Source organism: Lissotriton vulgaris, chromosome 6 (assembly GCF_964263255.1).
Source record: "Lissotriton vulgaris chromosome 6, aLisVul1.2, whole genome shotgun sequence".
Classification (NCBI taxonomy): Eukaryota; Metazoa; Chordata; class Amphibia; order Caudata; family Salamandridae; genus Lissotriton; species Lissotriton vulgaris.
The window spans coordinates 317,306,858-317,326,073 of record NC_141694.1 but is presented as its reverse complement, the minus strand read 5'-3'; the positions used below and the strand labels follow the sequence as shown (position 1 = coordinate 317,326,073).

Below are 19,216 nucleotides of genomic sequence, written 5' to 3'. Positions count from 1 at the left end.
TTGAAAGTGAGAGTACCTGCACTTCTCTGGTCTGCTGCAATCCATTTAATGGGAGAATGCCAGAACTTCTCAGGAGCAAACAGGTACTCTAAATAGTGAGTACCTGCACTTGTATATTTCCATTCCTCTGACTGGGCTCTCACAATGCGTTTGCAGGCTGGCCCAGTTTTACTTAAGTAAGCATTGGCAAAGCCTATAAATCTGCTGTTAATGTTCTAACAAATGTAAACAGAGGCGTTCTTACATTTGCATGCACAAATGCGGTTATCACATTTAAGTATTCCCCATTGGATTTGCATAAATAATTGAATGATACATACATGAGCTTTTCGGATTTAAAATTTCCCTCACGCATTTCCATGAAGCATTTGGTGAAAAGCAGAATGATGCACCAAAGGGCCAATAGCAAGGAGTGAGACACAAGATGATGGACAAATCCCACCTCTGCGTGTTTTAAAGATTGGTGAACAATATGTAAACAGCTGCGCTGTCATTCAGATCCAAAAACACACCGCAGCATTTTATGAAAGTAGCATGAAGATTGGAGTTATGGAATGGCGAAGAGGGGAGTTAGGGATTGGCAGAGAGGGGTGGGGCAATTGTAGGGCTATGAGCAGTTGTAGGGCTAAGGTCAGGGATAGGGCCATGGTTACCGGTAGGGCCATGGTCAGGGGTAGGGCCATGGTCAGGGGTAGGGCCATGGTCAGGGGTAGCGCCATGTTCAGGCATAGAGCCATGGCCTAGGCTGCATCCCGGCCTTTAAATGCCCACTTCTTAAGGTGGGGAAATGAAGAGCCCGGAGCTCTGAAGGGAGAGCCCGGAGCTCTGAAGGGAGAGCCCCGACAAAGTGGTTAGCACAAGGGCCTATGTTGGGCCTGGGTGGCATCTCGTTCCCAATTCTAGGAATGTGTTAAACACCGACATATAAAAACGTTAAATCCAGGGCATGAGTCTGGGGTACACGCGGGTGGACGGCATCCACCTACTTTTTTCACAGGGAGATCGCTGTCCATCCTGCCAAGAATTTGTGCCCCACTGAATAATGTGCTGAACTCGTCCCGGTGTAATTTCCAAACACTGAGACACTTTCAGCAGCGCCTGCACATTGTCTGCTTTCCATCTCAAGCAACAACGTGCAGGCTGGGGCAGGCTTTCTTATTTAAGACTCCGGCTGGGACCATAACAAAGGCCGAATTTGAGCGGTAATCAGGCTTCCTTTTGTTCGAATCTCTAGGCTGGGAGCAGTCAGGAGCCTCACACCTGATGCAAATGAAGTGGAGGAGAAACAAAGGCTCACAGCTTGTTAGCACTTCACACACACTTAAGAGAGGCAACTGTTCACTTAGTTCAGTCCCTGTTTAGGGCATATGCATGCACTGTAAGAAATTCAGATGTGTTGGTCTTTCCAACTATTTATACAAAGCCAATTGCATTTATATAGCGCTTACTTCCCCTGAGGATGCGCTGAAATAATGTATTACTATTTTTTTGTACAGCCCCACTCATTCCAATGCAGGGTGTCAGAGAGCTTTACATCAACATGTACAATACGTTATATAAGTTTGTAAATGAATGTACAGGATGTGTTACATAAAACGGGGGGATTGCAAGGTGTAGAAGTCACATATCATCTCCCATAGCTCACTTTGCTATTATCCTCGCAATGCGCTCAAACGTACACATGATAGACCTGCTAAACATATATGTGAGGGCTTTAGATCTGATGTCACTTTTTGTGATGCTGATGGAGCTGGGATTCGCATGTAAGCGCCCTGCTCTCATACAAAACCCTTGCCTAACTGTATAATCATATTAACACAATTGTTCGTCATTTATTAAGTGGTTTCCCAAACACGCGGGTGTCCCCAGGATGCTTGCTTGTATGTCTTTCCTCATACTAACGAAGCTTGCACTAAAAACAGCTGCTTCGCCGAAATTCAGTCTGCGCATGCGTCGGTCATACCCATGTGATGTGACGCACTCGCATTCTGGAGGGATTGTATTGCTCATGCGCACTGTTGCAAACATGGCCGCTTGTCTCTCACCACGCTCTCCGCTTGCCACCGCTGCTTCAGCCTATCTGTCTTTTCGCATTAAACCAATAATGCTATAGTCATTATAAAATAAGGGTTGGTTAGAATTTTATCATGGTATACAGTGTGATCATTTTATATGTGATTTTAATTCGTTCTCGCTTACTTTTCATGTACCGCGTTTCTGGGGCTGGGAAATCGGGAGCGGAGCCATACTTGAGGCTCTGCTGGGCACCGTCACATGACCGGAGAAAACCTCCACTGCGCAGAAGCTGAAACAAGCCAGCTGGCTCCTGAAGCCCAATGCGCCTGGGAACATCTCTGGGAAGACGAAATCTTACCTTGGAAGAAGCAATACTGTTGCTACCTATTGTGAACTTTACTGTACTACTGTATGCTTATGCATGGGAACGTGACCCCGAGGGGCGGGTGTGCAAAATTGAATAATAATGATGGGAAAGAAAAATTCTAGGAGGTGGTAATGACCGCACCACCTCCCCTGACCAATCATAATTTGGGAAACTGTCACTTGCAACATTAGTGGGTGGTCTGAGGGACCCCAAAACAGTATAACTGCCCTAGTTTAGCTTAGGAAAATTGTCCGACTTGTCCGAATAGCAGACCTGTCACTGACCCTACGAACTCTATAGGTGCTCAATCTGAAGTGCTGCGGAGCACTCTGTCCATACTTTCCACAAACTCCTAAGGGGTGGAAATAATCCTAAGTGCTGGCGAAGCACTTTGCTGGGAAAATTCGAAAACCCAATCGGGGTTATTGGCGGATTACTTGCAGAGAGGGGTAACGCTGGCGTTGCTTCTGAAGCTGTGGGTGTTGGTCGTACCTTGGTGAGCCCAGTCCTGATCCCAAATCCTGAGGGGTATCCTGTCCTTACTGTCCGTGAGCTGTACCTGCTCGCATTCTGGCATTCCTTCCTGAGGGTCCTTGTCCCCGTCCTTCCAACTGACCCGTGGCCAGGGTTGGTCTTCATTCTGAATTAGGTAATTATCAAACTGTGGGTTTGCGTCTCTCTCTCTCTCCCTCTTCTCTCTCTATTTTCTTAATAAAGCACTCTTGCCTGTGATATTGCTCTATCACCTTGAGAACGAGTTATATGCAATTGTTTTAGAATTGTTCCACTTCTCTCCCCTCCCTTAGTGAATTGCCAACTGTTATATTTTATTAGTATGTTCCAATTTTTCCCTTTCCTGTAGTATGATTGCAGTGATCTTAGCAAGAATAGTCTAGTGCACTTAGGTTAAGTACATGTTCTAGGTCCCATCCTATCCTATGTCCTAGTATAAAGTTGTAGTGACTAGTTTTGTTCTAAAATTCCTACCTTCTAGTCTTCCCATATACTCTAATGGTCTTAGCACTAATCTATAGCTATTTTATGGTGTTAATCCTGATGATTGACGTATTACTCTGCATATCACTTATTGCTTTGTCGTACTCACTTTGAATTTATATAAATCTTTTGAACATCCTCAGGTGTCTGTGGTCATTTTACAGAAATTGTGGATAAGTATTGTACTGATCATAAAGAGTATTTGATCTTAGGCCTGTCTACTATTTTCCCTTATAGCTCCAGATCTGTCGTAGGAATTGTGCCTGTGGTAAGTCAGGTGCATGGTAAGCAGAGGTGAAACCAAACCTTAATTACTCATAGCAGCGTGCAGGAGGAGAAAACAAAGTAACCATCACCCGGTTCACCCAAAATTGTTAGTGTGGTATTGAAATTTTGCACGCCAGGGCCCAGTGCGTGTAAGGAATAGGTAACCTCGGTGACCCGGGTGGACTGCGCGCTCTATCAATGCCACTTCCTGTAAAGTCGTGGCTTGTGATGCCACTTTCTATGAGGTCAATTCCTGTGTTTCCATGTGTGATGTCATGCGCTGTGATGTTGTGCGCCGTGATGTCATGTGCCATGACGTTGTGCGCCAAATTGTCAAGGCATGTCAAATCTCTCAAGGCAGAGCCTGGCAAAGACCAGCAACATGAGTAACAAAGGTGCAAATTAACTAAACACTAAGTGCCAGGTGCCAATCCAACAGCGATTATAAATTCAATAGGTCTCGCCTTTCATTAAGTTAAAGCCATTTGATTTGCTATACAACACCATTAGCAAAGCAAATGGCTTTTACTTAATCAAGGGCGAGGCCTATTGCATTTTCAATGCTTGTTTCTTTTGAACTTGTAATTCTTTTTTCTGACTCCTTCTGTGGCCCTTGGCGTGCCCCTAACAGTCCTACTTCTAGTCAAGGGCCGAGCCGTGAATCCGAGCTCCCTGCGTTTCTCGAGCAGTTCAGTCCGTTAGGCGCGCTTTGTCATCCTCGCGGTGTGTCCCACGTGCCGGTCTCCTCTTACGGCGCTGATGAGCTGGCTTCAGCCCCCCTCCCTCCCCCCCTTCTCTCCAGCACGCTGACGACAGCTGACTCAGACGGCTCAGCAAGTTCTCCTCCAAGGGGTCCTATTACAAGTAGGATATGAAGCTGCTGCACAAGGGACTGAAGGAAGCCTCTCGCGGCTATCAGATTCAGGCCTAAAAGAGACTCCTCGCGAAGGATTTCAGTCAAGATAAACAGCTCCCCCTTATGTTCATAACGGGAGATGCACTAGATTTTATCACTTCTTTATCATACCATGTTAATATGACACGTTACCCACTACTCTCGCGTGACACCGGTGCCCCCTGCAGCGCCTCATCTGAATTCCATTAGTGCACATCTTGTTGCGCTGGACTCAACTTGCACCCCTTGCCGCCCATCAGCCTATGCTGCACCGATGAACATCTACTTGACAGTCATACTGCACGTGGTTGTGTATGGCTGTTGGTGCGTGTGCAGTGATGTCTGTATGTTTGGGGGCCTTTGTGACATAATAACCTTCATATGGCACCACTGCCAACTTTAATCACTTCAAATACCATGTGTAATTTATTAACCAACATCAGAAGGATGGAATTCAACAGCGCCCTGAGACCCTTACAGGTGAGTAGTCACGCTTTACAAGTCACCTGATTGATTGAAAAGCGTGAGCTACAGACCATCAAAGATGCCTGCGGTGAGTGCTAACTCACTAAAGGCCTTGTTTACTGTTTGACTGAAAGCACATTTCTTTTGCTATCTTGTCGTGAATACGCTCCACATTATGCGTTGTGCTTCCCTTGAAGCGACGACCTATATGATGTCATGCGATCCCATCAGTAATGGAGCATTTCAGTGGTTTTTCGATTGAAAAAGAATTTCACTTTAACGGCTTTTCAGTGGATTTCTCAGTTTTCACAAAACAATTTCAGTCTAATCACTAAAGATAAAATACAGACATGTATTAGTGTAACTGTAACCCGCTTCAGTCATGCTCTTTTGCTCGTGCTAATGATGGCCACAGGACGTGCTCATCTATGACGTTAAGCTGTGGCTACCTCTTGCATTCAAGGCAGGACATTTAAATCAGCTTGTACAACTGAAATGTTTTCAAATGATTGTTACTATTTGAAGGTTGCTTGACTTGTTCTCATGATCTGACGTAGACACCTGCTTATATTTTTTAAATGTATAAATGTGTGCTTTGCTTTTCTCCAAGAGTATATACCCCATGCAGGTGTGCGGGGAAAGGAGGGGGGGGGGATTCAGACCGGCTGACACTGCAACAGTATGTACTCATTTTTCTATTGTTATTAACCTTACATGCCATCTCCACAGCCTTATAACCTCTGGAGGGCTCCAGGCCCCATATTGACCCACTTGTTGCAATACCACATGATGGTCATGTTGTTCATCAGGACTATGATTGACCTGCCCTTGATGGCAAGCAGAAAGGCTTGAAGGGCCAGATGGATGTCGCACGGTTGCAAAAGGTTGATGTTGTGGTGCTGCTCAACAGGGCTCAAAAGTCATGTGATAGGGGAGTGAAGTAGTGTGGCTGACTGGTTAGAGGCGGCAGACCCGAGAGCAGAGGACGGCCCGGGACCAGGGTTCGATTCCCGGCGCGGTAGGTTTCTGGACCAGGGTCAGCGGACTCGATAATTCTCTCGCCTTGGTGCCCACTCTGATCAGCGATCACACTCGGCAACTCTGGGCATTAGCTTGCCTCATCTTCACTAACGGCCCCACCAGACCGCCGGGGATGCCTGGTCTCACCCTGGAGATACCCATTAAGGGACCATCTCTCAGGGAAGCCAGGAAGGGTTTCGCAGCGGTCGAAGCGCCTTGGGACCCTACGGGTTAAGTAGTGCGCTATATAAATGCCAATACATTTACATTTACATTTACATGGCGGCGTAGGTGGTCACAGGTTCCGTGTGCTCCCAGAGTCCAGCTCCTCCGTGGACCGATAAACGCACGTTTCTCCCCCCCCACCCCCATAAAGCTGGGCCGGGGGCGGAAGAGCTGGGCGACACAGCGGGCCTGCCGAGGTGGCCACGGACCGCGCAGAACACAGAGGAGCAGCAGGGTGCGTGAAGCCTCGGCCGCCCGCAAAATGGCCCCCAACTGTTGGCCCATTCAAAGGGGTGGTGAGCGGTGAGGCCGTGAGGACACAAAGATTGTGGCGACTAGGCGGGTCCTGGGGGGGGAGGGAGCGCGGTCGGCTCCCGCACCCCCGCTGGCGGTCCGTGAACCTTCGCGAGCTGACAGGTGAGAGCGCTGCCAGCCTAGCGGCCCGGGAGAGGTGCGCGGGCGGTGTTGTAACCTAGTTCTGGTTTCCCCCTGCAACCCTAGGCAAGTGGTGCCTACCAGCTCTCCTGCGCGAGAGCATCCATTGTTCCCTGCCCCCCTGATTGGTTCCCCAACATTCCGCACTGTCCTGGTTCCGTTCCCTTGCCCCCAACTGCCATAATGATTCTGACTAACTGACCTATGCACTGCCTTAAGGTGTGGGGCTGATTTAATAAAACTTCTACTTCTTTATCTTACCTTGACTCTGACCTTAATTGCAACAGTGGCGACGAGGACCTCAGCCCCTCACCGCGAACCCACTGCCTTCCAGTTTGAATGCGGAAGCAACCTCTTCTAAAGGCACGGTGCTCGATGTGGGGGGCCTCTGACTGGCGGCTGGATTGAGCGCCTTTGGTCCTGGGCAGTGAGAGACACATCAGCCCTGCGGTGCCGAGACGTGGCAGTGCACCAGAGAGTCTGAGGACGCCATGGCAAGTGAGCGCTGTCAGCCTCGCGGCTAGCGAGGGGTGCGTGGGCGACGGCGCAAAAACTTGAAGTTGGGGTCGGGAGGCCTCCGACCGGCAGCTGGATTGAGCGCCACTGGTCCCGGGAAAGGAGTGCAACAGTGGCCCGAGAGACGGTGGGCACACGGGTTGACCCGGCAGCGCCAAGCAGTGGCAGCGCGCCAGCGAGACTGCGGACATTGAGGCAGGAGAGCGCTGTCAACCCTGTGGCCCGTGCGGGGGGAGTGGGCGGCGGCGTGAAATTGAGGCCGGGGTCAGAGGGCCCACGACGGACGGCTGGACCAGGTGCCTCCAAATACAGCCAGGCAGTGCATCATCCGCTCCAAGGGGACACCAGCACACTGCCAAGCCCTGCAGAGGCTAGAGAGGTGAGGAGTGGGTGGCTGCTCAGATTGGGGAGGCGGCCCCCTGTGAGGTGACCGGCACCGGCACAGGAGGACAGTGTCCGGAGACACTGTGGAAGTCCAGCAAGAGCCGGGAAAAGTGATCTTCCCTTGTGGCACTAGCAATGAGGAACGGCCCCGGGGGTGCCCCGTGGGACTGGGGGTGCAGAGTGAGCGTGGCCCCCGAATCGTTGGCGCTCCAAGAGACTGCCTACCAGGCCGGTACTATTATACAAAACAAGGGAAACCCAGAAGGTATGCCAAAGGGACCTTGGGCAGTAACATGTTTTAGAGAACAGTGGTCCCCATTTTGGAAGGAAAAATGGACAACCACAATAATCATACGCTTAAATAGATCGTATGTCTTTCATCCAGCCGGACAAGAATTTATTTTTATATAAGTTCAGTTGATTGTGATTCAAAACATTAAATGACAAGTGGGTCAGCCGTGACCCACAGAACACGAGACAAACCAACGAAAAACACGACGACGTTTCGATGCTATTCACAACAATATAAAGCATCATCTTCAGGACAAGGGATAGTTCATTGTTGTCTTAAGCTTATTCACATATTTTGCCTATATCGCATTAGTTTGAAGGATGAACAAGGTTCAACGGTAATGACACGCTTGTAATACGGCCCAGTAGATCCGTAACGGAGGCTGACAGCCACTAAATAGTCAATAGGCTATCGGCCTTCCTTGTATGGTTTAATTCCTGATATCAATATATGTCAGTGCCGGATCGCACTTGAGGCTTTTGGTTAAGTAACAATTCCGCTAGGTGCCAGGTTGCACCTCTTGATTAACGGCGGAAAGTCAGGGCACGGGAGCTCCTGCTGGCGCTGGATAGCGTGTGAGGTGAAGCCCCCGTTACGGATCTACTGGGCCGTATATTGTTGTGAATAGCATCGAAACGTCGTCGACACTAAAAGCACCATATGCAATATGATTTTATAATATTGTAATGATCAATGGTTTGAAAATGGATATTTAAGTCTGTCATAGTGATTACAAACAAACAGACACATCTTATACCCTGCCTTTGGCCATTCTGTTTTTCGTTGGTTTGTCTTGTGTTCTGTGGGTCACGGCTGTGCCCACTTGTCATTTAATGTTTTGAATCACAATCAACTGAACTTATATAAAAATAAATTCTTGTCCGGCTGGACGAAAGACATACGATCTATTTAAGCGTATGATTATTGTGGTTGTCAATTTTTCCTTCCAAAATAAGGACCACTCTACCAGGCCGGGACTGCACAGACTGGGGCAGGAGAAGGCCCGGGCCTAGTTCCAGATAGGGGAGACACCGTCGGAGGAAGGGTCTGGGATCGGGCGGCGACTGGGGACAAGAGGCCTGCTGTCGGAATCACCCACATTCCTGCACACTACGACAAAAAGGAGGAGGCACCTCCTGCACGTGACCACACAAGGTGGCGGTCCCCGGGCGGGGGGGCCAGTTCAGGGGACGCCCCTGATTTTCAGCTGCCTGAAGAGGGTAGGGAGTTTAGCACAGGAGACGCCGAGGGTGGCCGCACGTTGACCCAGGGAGGACGCATCAGCGGGGGGTGAGAGCAGCCACTCTTCCACGGAGAAGTGAGGTCCCAGGGGCCGTCGCCGGAGGAGGCCACTGGGGCGACCGGGTGGCCGGGAGAGTCGGAGGCGAGGGCGGCAGGAGCAACATGGCAGGCTAGAGGAAGAAAGGAGACCGCACCCTCCCTGAGACAATTAACAAGGGGCAGCCAAAGGGGGAAAAGGGACCGTCCACTCCAGGGGCATCCAAGCAACACTCGGAATCCTCCGAGGGCGAGGTACCCATAACCAAAACCTTCTGGAGACCTTGTTCAACTCCCTTCGCAAGGACTTTCAAACGTTGAAACACGAGGTTGCAGGGGAGGTCAGAGAGATCAGGAGAGAGGTAGATGGTCTCGGTGAGAGGGTAGCCACTATCGAGGACGCTGACCAGGCCAGAAGAGAGGAGATAGAGCAGCTCAAGCAAGAAGTCCTGCGCCTCAAAGACCAACAGGTAGATCTGCAGGCACATGTGGAGAACTTAGAAAATAGGTCACAACGGAACAATATTCAGGTCCAGGGGGTTCCAATTAAGGAGGAAGGGGCCGACATCACGAGCTACTTGCAGGCCCTATTCCGCGACATTCTGGAAGAACTAGCGGACTTCAACATCCGGATCGATAGGGCTCACAGAGTGGGGCTGACGAGGCGCGCACCTGCCCCCCGGATATCTTAGCCTTTTTGCCGGACTTTCCGCTCAAGGAACGAATCCTCAGGGAAGCAAGACGGAAACAACCGCTGAGGTTTTGAGGCCATCTGGTAGCTTTGTACCAAGACCTCTCGGCCATCACGCTCCAAAAAAGGAAGGCATTCAAAGTGGCTAAAGACTTCTTGCGGGACAAAGAGGTCCCCTACTTGTGGGGTCACCCATTTCGACTGATATTTAAGTGGAATGGCGCATTGCACCAACTTCACTCCCTCCAGGACACATGCGCTCTGTTGGGCATCGAACAGGCGGAGGAGCCCAAGTCACCAAAACCCTCACGACCATCATCCAGGGGAGGCTGGCATCAAATCAATCGAAGGCGCTCACCTGCTGCGAGCCTGAAACCAGACTACCAAACCATCACGCAAGAGAGAGCCGGTGCCACCCAGGAAGTGGCCAAGGACACTCGTAGGATTGATTGAGTCATATGCGGGGGATCTCATCAGCACGTTGGCATTACAGGTCCAGGGGGCGCGGGTGGGGGGCAGCGGAGGCTGACACAGTTGCATACTTCTACAGGTAACTCACCACAGCCCTGCGCTGCGAGGGGCAGGACTGGAACATTGCTCATTTGTTGGGATAATGATGTTGGGGTGAGGGGGGGGGGAGGCAGGGGAGGGATGGGGGTTGAGGCAGGGAAGGGAGTTGGATGGTTGGGGGTGGTTGTTGGGGATGGGGAGGGGGAGGTCAGGTGGGCTCCGGTGTGGCGCGCTTCTGGGAGGGCGGGGGTGAGGTGTGGGGTGCAAGCGGCGGCCGTGAGAGAAAGCAGGGCTCGAACAGACTCGTCATGAGTGACGAAATCCTCAAGGTTCTCACCTTAAACGTAAAGGGGCTTAACAACCCTATAAAACGGAGGGCCGTTCTGTCCTTTCTAGAGAACTCCGGGGTCGCAATATGTCTGCTGCAAAAACCCACCTGCTTTCAAAATATTGACACCGCATGCGCTCCAGGGCTTTCCCTCAGCAATACTACTCTTCCACTGTAGAGAAAAAGGCGGGGGTAATTATTCCATTTGCTATGTTTTTCAGGGGCCAGGTAGGGGACAAAATCGCCGAAACTAAGGGCAGGCTCCTGGCGAATAATGTGCAGGTGGGGGGTCTGTCTATTGCACTGGGTTCGATCTATGCTCCTAATACCAAACAGGAATCCTTCCACACAGGGGCCTTGGGGGGGTGTTTTGAAGTTTCCATCGCAATACACGCTGGTGGGGGTGACATTAACTTGGTGATGGACAGAGATAAGAACAGGTCAGGCCAAAGGTACAGTTCCACAGGCGCAATCTCCCGGGAGGGTAGGCGGTGGTTGGACAGCAGAGGATTTGTGGACCTCTGGAGGGAAGCACACCCGAACACTTCGGGATACACATTCTACTCACATGTACACCGCACCTATGCCCAGCTGGACCACTTTCTGGGGTCTACTAACCTCGTTCCCTTAGTCAAAGACACTGACATTATCCCAGCAGCATTGTCAGACCACGACGCGGTCAGACTTCACTTATCGGTCCCCCGTCTGAAATCGCAAAAGGGTCGGTGGCGCCTTTGGGAGACACTGCTGCAACGCAAAGGGTCCCACAACAACTGCACAAACGTGCAGCGTTTGATAGGGCCAAAGCCAAAGTGTGTTTCAATACTTCCAGACTCGACACTGGCTCATAGGCAGCGACGTCTTGCCATTGGCAGGCAGACGGCTCACAGAGTACGAGAAAAGGCTCATCACGAAAGAGTCGGACAGACAAGCGATCTCGGATCTGTATAAAATGCTGAGCCCACCCCGCCCACTTTGCGCTCTGCTGGTCAGAGGCGTTGGGAGAAGTAGCTTGGTCGAACCTTTACGGACAAAGAATGGCAAGACATTTATTATAGAGCCCACCACACCGCCAGGAACGTGGCGAGTAGGGAATCAGCAGTTAAAATCGCATATTATTGGCACCTTACCCCGGAGAGGCTTCACCAGGGCAACCCACATCGCAGTTTGGCCTGCTGGAGGGGGTGTGGTCAGGTGGGGACATTAACCCATCTATTGTGGGAATGTGCGGAGGTCACAGAATACTGGATGGAGGTGCTTTTCGACATCGACACGCACTTCGAAACAGAGATTCCCCGTTTCCCAGCCTACACCATACTTGGTCTCCCCAACCCCCTCACATTTCCACTTAAATCGATCAAGGGGAAGCAGATGGGATTAGCAGTGGGGGCAGCGGTACATCACATCCTTTCCCTCTGGGGCTCCACGAGGACACCTACACGCACAGGGTCGCTTCATAGGCTTTGGTACATCATGGGTATGGAACGGATACAGGCGACACTCACACAGTCAGCGGACTTGTTCGTCACCACGTGGCAGCCTCTTATTGCGTTACTGGCTGGAGAATTCACGGAACTGACCAGTCTAATATATCTTCGGGTTCCTCGACTCGCAGATGAGTTTGCCAGGGGGAGTGACTCCACCCGCCTGTGATTCCAGGCATTCACTCTCAGCACTAGGGTTGGAGGGGTACAGCGACACACAGGAGGGGGGTAGGGGGGAAGGAGGGGCACAGTACGGTGGGAGTGGTGAGTTGGGGTTTCGGGGTGTTATATGCACTCATATTAGATGGTTTGAAAGTGAGACTAGAGGGTCTCTAGTCTCATCCCTTGGCTGGCACACATGTTGTCGTCTTTCAAAGAAAGACGACAACATGTGTGCCAGCCAAGGGATGAGACTAGAGACCCTCTAGTCTCACTTTGAAAGCATTTCGATTGACGCCGTTGGGCCCTCGACGTCACCTTGCTGAGCACCATAAAACTATAACCAACATTACTCAACACTGCGCATTTACCTAGTAAGCTGTGCATCCATCCGACCTCAGTCTCATATTAGATGGACCACCGTTACCCGCTAGCAAGGACACATTGGCCTCCTTGAAGTCAGAGGTGGGCCCCCCATTTGGGTGGAGGGGGAGCAATATACGGGTATTTTGGGTGGCCAAGGGGCATTGTATTATGTTTACTGCTGAAAAATTCAATAAAATAAATTTAAACAAAAAGTCATGTGATATCCACATCACCCACCTGACATTCCCACCCACTTGCCCGTCGCTACTGTGAGGTCTGGGTGAGGTAAAGAGAATTGACTTTTGCCTGTCAGACTAACATCTGCCATCACCACTAATGTTCCTGGGCTGCTTTGTTTGATATTGGCATGTTGTCTGAAAGGCAGCCCCAGGGTTGTGCCCACTGAAGGTTAAGGATCCACACCAGGGTCTGCATGTGCCAAAAGGCACGAGGCAACAGCATTCTGCACAAGACCAGGAGACCAAGTAGCCTCAGAACCATCCCGGCCAGAACCAGAGGGAGGTAGGACAACAATGAAACTGTTGACTGCAAGTGGTCTGAGCCTAGCTGAGGTGCGCCAATCTTCAGCAGCCAGTTTTCAAGGTATGGGAATAAGTGTATCCATGACCAGGATGGGCTATGCCTATTGACATCACATTAATTAATACCCACGTGGCTGTGTTAAGGCAAAAGGGCAGGACATTACATTTGGCTTATAATAACAAAAACAGGTAGCTCCTGCGGGACTGCAGGGTAAGCACATGAAACTGCTAAACATCCCACATGTCCAAGGAACCATCCAGTTTTCAGGATCCAAGGCTCAGAGGACCTAGGCCAGCATGAGCCTTTTGAACATGCCTTTCTTGAGGATCGCGTTCAGAAGCCCAAGGTCGAGTATTGACCTCTGCCCCGTACTTTGGGGAACAAGGAAATATCGGGAGTACCATCCAGTGCCTTTGTCATTGTCACCCCTCAATCGTGACCTTGGCAAACAGCGTTTTAGGGCGGGAGGGAATATCTATATGATGTGCAGATGTTTTCTCAAAAGCCTTAGAAACGTGTGGTGGGTAGAATGAATGGGAGGTTGTACCCAAACTGAAAAGCCTGAAGGAACCCCTGCTCCTAACTGCATGCTAGCTGGATAGGCAAAATCTGATTTTGCTCCTACAGATATCATCTGACAACTGAAGAGCAAACTAAAGTGGCTTGAAGGAGGTTGCATCAGGCAAAGATAAAGAAGAGAACTGCTGCATCTGCTGGTTGCAACACCCCCTGCCTACGTTTTGTCATTTGGAGCCATGTGAGAACTGGACTGGTTGCTAGAAAAGTTGTGAGAGACACCTCAGACAGTAGGCAAGGCCCCTTAACTGTAATGCTGATGAAACCGGGTGGCCTAAAGAGGGAGCTACAGTGCTGCTGCACTTAAACTGTTCCAGGCCCGCACCTGCTTTCTTACCAAAGAGAATGACTCAATTAAAAGGCATACCAATCAGGGAAGCTTGGAATTCTCAGCCAATATGCACCCAAGCATAGTACCGAAAAAAAAGACATTGTGCCGTCCATGGGGTTGGCAAAAAATTACAAAAAACTATTTGATGGACAGAATGTAGATCAATGTCTTACATTCACCCCAGTACAAGGATCTGGGCCCATGGGGTTGGCAACACAATCTGGAATACCCAGGCCGTCACTCAGGTGTTATTTAGAAGCACCTTGGCCATCATGAATAGCCCAGGAGTTCTTGAAATCCTCAGGAAGGGCAGGCAAGTTCTTGCCTGCCATCTCCCACAGAGCGTGTGTGTAGAAGCACAAGAGGCACACAGCATTCAAGGAATGGAGCCAGAATGGCACACAAAAAAACTCTTCTGGTCAAGGCACCAATCTTTTTGGACTCTCTATCCAGAGGTGTTTTAGAGAAGGATTTACCTTGCCCATTGTGGCTTGCACAACACTCTCCAGAATTGTATGCTGTGTTAGGAAGGATAGGTGTCGCTGAGCAAGCCCTTGACGTCAAGCATTGGGGTGGCTCAAAGGTTTATACTGACCACCATGAGGGACTCAGTTAGGGCCTCTTTAAAAGCAGCAACGGCTCAGACGTCCATGGCTCAGGTGGCAGAATCTGTCAACAGGTAACCAGGGCACCTGCACGCTGAATGCCGATGTAAAGGAGGTACTATCCTCAGTAAAGGACCCTCAAGGGCGAATGAAATATGGTCTCAGGTGAAGTGTGGAACCCTCTGGCATTCTGAAGGTCAAGCTCACCTTGAACCATTTTAAATAGTTGCAACAAGACTTGCAGAGTCGAGAATGACACGGGAAAGTCAGGGCGCATTGGTTCCTGAGCTAGGATCAGCTAAGTTTAAACCAGAGAAGGGGCTCCGGATTGAAGACTCTAGGACTTCTCCGTAGAACGGAGCTTTGGGGAGGCGCTGAACATCGCAATGACTTCCTTGTGTGCGTTTGGCTTATCTTTTGAGTTTTTCCTGCTCTTACCAGAGGGCAGCAAATGGGAGAAGGAATGATCTTCCAATTAAATAGAACAGACACCCCCTTCTGTGTTCAGCAACATAGAATTGAACTCCTTGCTTTCTGATGACCCTGGGATTCATTAGGAAGTCTTTGTCACAGAACTTGAAGACAAGTTTGTTACTAAGCCATGAAAAGCAGGTGTCGTGCAGGTCAATGACAAACATTTGCTTCCTGCAAGTGTGGTACGACTTAAGCCCTGTCGTTTTAGGTGAGGTGGCCTCCTGCACGGTAAATTAGACACCCAAAAACATCAGAAAATCCCTGGAAAGGTTGGGAGAACATCTGTGGATGCACATGGAAGAACACAGTTAAGGGGAAATTAAGTTAGCACACAGGAGTGACACCTGAATGAGGCACTATGCCAATGCATCGGAAGGCAGGACGAGTTTGTGACAGACGTACAGAGGCAATTGTCAGTCGTACTGCAGTCTACATTCCAAAGAGCTTTAAAAAAAGAAATCAAAAAGGAAATCCCACCTCTATATCCAGGTATGAATGGGGCCTGGTGGAACTTCTACCTGATTCCAGATGCAGCTTAGAGCTTCTATATTTTTTTAATCAAGCTCAGTCCACTTTCAACAATGATATGATGCCACAATTCAGTCCAGTAAAATCTGTCTGATAGCTGCTTAACTGAGCTGTGGGTCTGACATTCATGAGCAGTACAATACTAACATGTGAAAGAGAGCACTTTACAAAACAGATGGAATCACATCATCTCAAGTGCTCAGGATCAATTTAAGCTAATGGTTACTTTTCACTTTCTTGAAGTTTTTTCAAGAACAAAAAAAAGGGATAAACACTTTATGAATACTTTGATTTGTACATTTATAAAGCACACAATTGCCCAGGGGCGTCTTGGCCCAACAGGTAGGTGGGCCAAGTAAGGCTAACAATAATTGAAAAGAGGTGTATAGTCAGAAAAAATGTGTGCTGTTCTGAAATCAAGTAACAGTCAAGATCGTGGATAAGAGGAATTACACTAGGCTGAAGAAACTCCCATCAGCCCACCATTGAGGCGGAATTTCATCACGTGGGATACGGATGGTTAACCCAAATCTCGCCCAACCCATCCAATGATGGTGCAGAGATGGATGACCGAGGTAACCTTCTAGCCACAGTGTATTTCAAGTGATGCTGATAGATGTGCAGTGCTCAGTGAGAAATAAGTGAGATTAAAAATATCTACTAGGACAGAAAATATGTTTATTTGGCACTGTGCTAGTGTTAAGATTAAAAGACGCCTAATAGTTTGAAAGTATAACTATATGTTGGCGCTGTGCAGTGTGGTCAACATGTTTCAGCTGTTAGTAGTGAAAGTCTCCAGCTTTCTTCAGGACCGTGATGGAAAAAGCGACTGCAAAGTAAATAATTTTTCAGTGTAAATTCACACAATATACATACTCCTACCAGGAACTTGGAGCCCCAATGTTAGCTGGTGGGTAGTAAGATAAATCGTCCTTTTCCCAGCGTTATGTGGGAAATAACCTCACCTCACCGGGCACCCGCTCAGAATAAAAATGAGGCCCCGCTCTGTCCGTCGGTACCTCTGGCCAACATCTCAAGTGGTCAGGATCAATTTAAGCTAATGGTTACTTTTCACTTTCTTGTAGTTTTTTCAAGAACAAAAAAAAGGGATAAACACTTTATGAATACTTTGATTTGTACATTTATAAAGCACACGATTGCCCAGGGGCGTCTTGGCCCAACAGGTAGGTGGGCCAAGTAAGGTTGCCAGAAAGGTGTGCTGATCCTGTTACTTGGAAAAGAGTCGGTTTTCAGCACCTTTCTGAAAAATAGAAGCGTGGGGCTACTCTTTATGGCGACCGGGAGTAGGTTCCATGTCTTAATTGTCCCCAACAGGGAGCTTCTTCCGCCCCAACATGATTTCTTAAACCTGGGTGTTTGCAGCAGTTTGCTGTGTTCGGATCTTAGGCTTCTAGAAGGCGCCTTTGGCTGGGGTGTGATCAACCAATACTGTGTAGTACTGCAACTTTGTTATGCGTTTTGAGTGAGGCCCAGTGTGTGGTTGAGGTGCTCAGACCTCCATTTTGACTATTGAGTGTATGAAAATGGTGCAAACTCCTTGACACCTATGTGTTTCCAGCAGCGCTCACTGGCTACGGACTTTTGTCCATGACAGTTAAATGTTCATGACATACTCTTAACTAGATTTAAGCAGTGCCTTATACCAGAATTAGTGTAAACATCCACAGTCACAGTCAATGATATTGTCTACCAATAAATACAGTACGATACTGAAATATGAGTTGAAAATGAGTTGATCTTTCTTCAGTGCTCAGAACGTGTATATGCTTTCTAGGTTTACTTGCTTCATATAAACTCAGACACTACATTTACAGAAACCTTGCAATGAGCAATAAAAATAAAAAAAATCTCTTGCCAGCACTGGTGCTGCTGAACCACTCTTTCATCTTTATTATAGCTAAGGTAAATGAACAAGTTGCTTATATTTGGTAATGTCTTTTCTGGTACAAATTCTATCTCACTGTAGATTCCGCAGGCATCAGACCCAATCCAGAAAATGTTCACAGCAACTCTCCTGCACCAGTAGGTGGCACTGTCCGACTCTGTCTCGGGTCCTGCCACCCAAGTTGTGATGTCGGGGCCACTACATCTGTACCACCTCAGTGCGCTGGTGTCAGTATTTCTTTCCTTCCGTGCCTTCCGATGAGGATGCAAAGCTCGCTCACTTGAATCTGTCGACTAGAAAGACCTTTTTCCCTCAAAAGTTTCCAGTGTCAATGGCCATTTCCCCTCCTAAGACTACAGGATTTAAACTGCGTAACGACTGTCACAAGCAGATGTCTTCGCAGTTGGCTTAGTGGACTAATGTGTCCACTGTAGGGGCTTGTGTTTGACCTCATGGTCACAGGTTCATATCCCGGTGGGTCCACTTAGCCATTCATCCTTCTGAGGTCACTGAATTGAGTACAATTGAGTTGGGTAACAATAAACCTCTGTTATTCAGCACCAAGATACATTCTGAGATAATGTGCACTTTACAAATACACATGTTATCTAATGTCGGTGACAGACCCACACAAGATCTGTCTCTGTGCACCAAGCACAATTCAGCATTGTGTACCAAGATGAACCCCCAAAGCCATCCGTGACTGTAAAGCTAAGCTGTATGTTGAGGAGCATTGATGGAAGTCAAAGAAAGATCTGCCCTGGATCAGAGCATGGACGCATTTCTGGGGTTGTTCTCACGATGGGTCATAATGTCATCAGGTAAGTCCAAAAAGAGTGAAAAAAACACAATCAATCCAAATATAATTCTCCCATGTCCTGCCAATCGCATCACTCTGAGTCACGCAACACCCCAGGCACTGCAAGACTATTAATTCGGTCCATGACCCTGGAAGCAATTTCGATCCTCATGCCTCTCCGACCAGATTTTCTGGGCTCTGCAGATATGTTGCAATTTCAGGAGGCTATGGACTGAATCTTCGGTATCAACCAAACCCCTCTGGTGCACCTTCAGGGACAAAAGGAGCTGAGGTGTCCTTGAGTCGGTCCACCGCCGGCGGGTCAATCCCCAAGACCAACTGTGCCACTTGCCCTAACATCACCCCCAGCTCAACGCCAATGCTTTTTACGGTGCCACAGTCCACATCACGGCACCGACGCCACCGGAAGTAAAGAAGACTGTCCTTTCAGACTCCGAGGCGAAACAAGGAGCAACACCCAACATGTCACACCGACCTCACATCTGTCCAACAATACATTCTAGATATGATCTGCTCCAACACCGGCGCTTCAAGTCAGAAGAACAAACAGTCAGATAATGAAACATAGCAATAGCTTAACCAGGCCTTCAACAAAGTAGCCTCCAGATTTTGTCATGGAGGCTGGGAAGGCTTCACTGTGTAAAGAATCATCTTTTCTCTGTACAGCAGAACGGCAAACGACCCAAGGGCAAAAACAGGAAAATAGAGCTACTATAGTGTCTATCTGTTAAGCAGTGGG

The 19,216-nt window shown here is 48.9% G+C and overlaps 1 protein-coding gene across 1 annotated transcript in view; it reads right to left on the bottom strand.

Annotated features, from left to right (window-relative positions):
• Window positions 1–19,216, bottom strand: part of NOL10 (nucleolar protein 10) — a 742,763-nt gene that overhangs the window by 301,453 nt on the left and 422,094 nt on the right. The window lies entirely within an intron of this gene.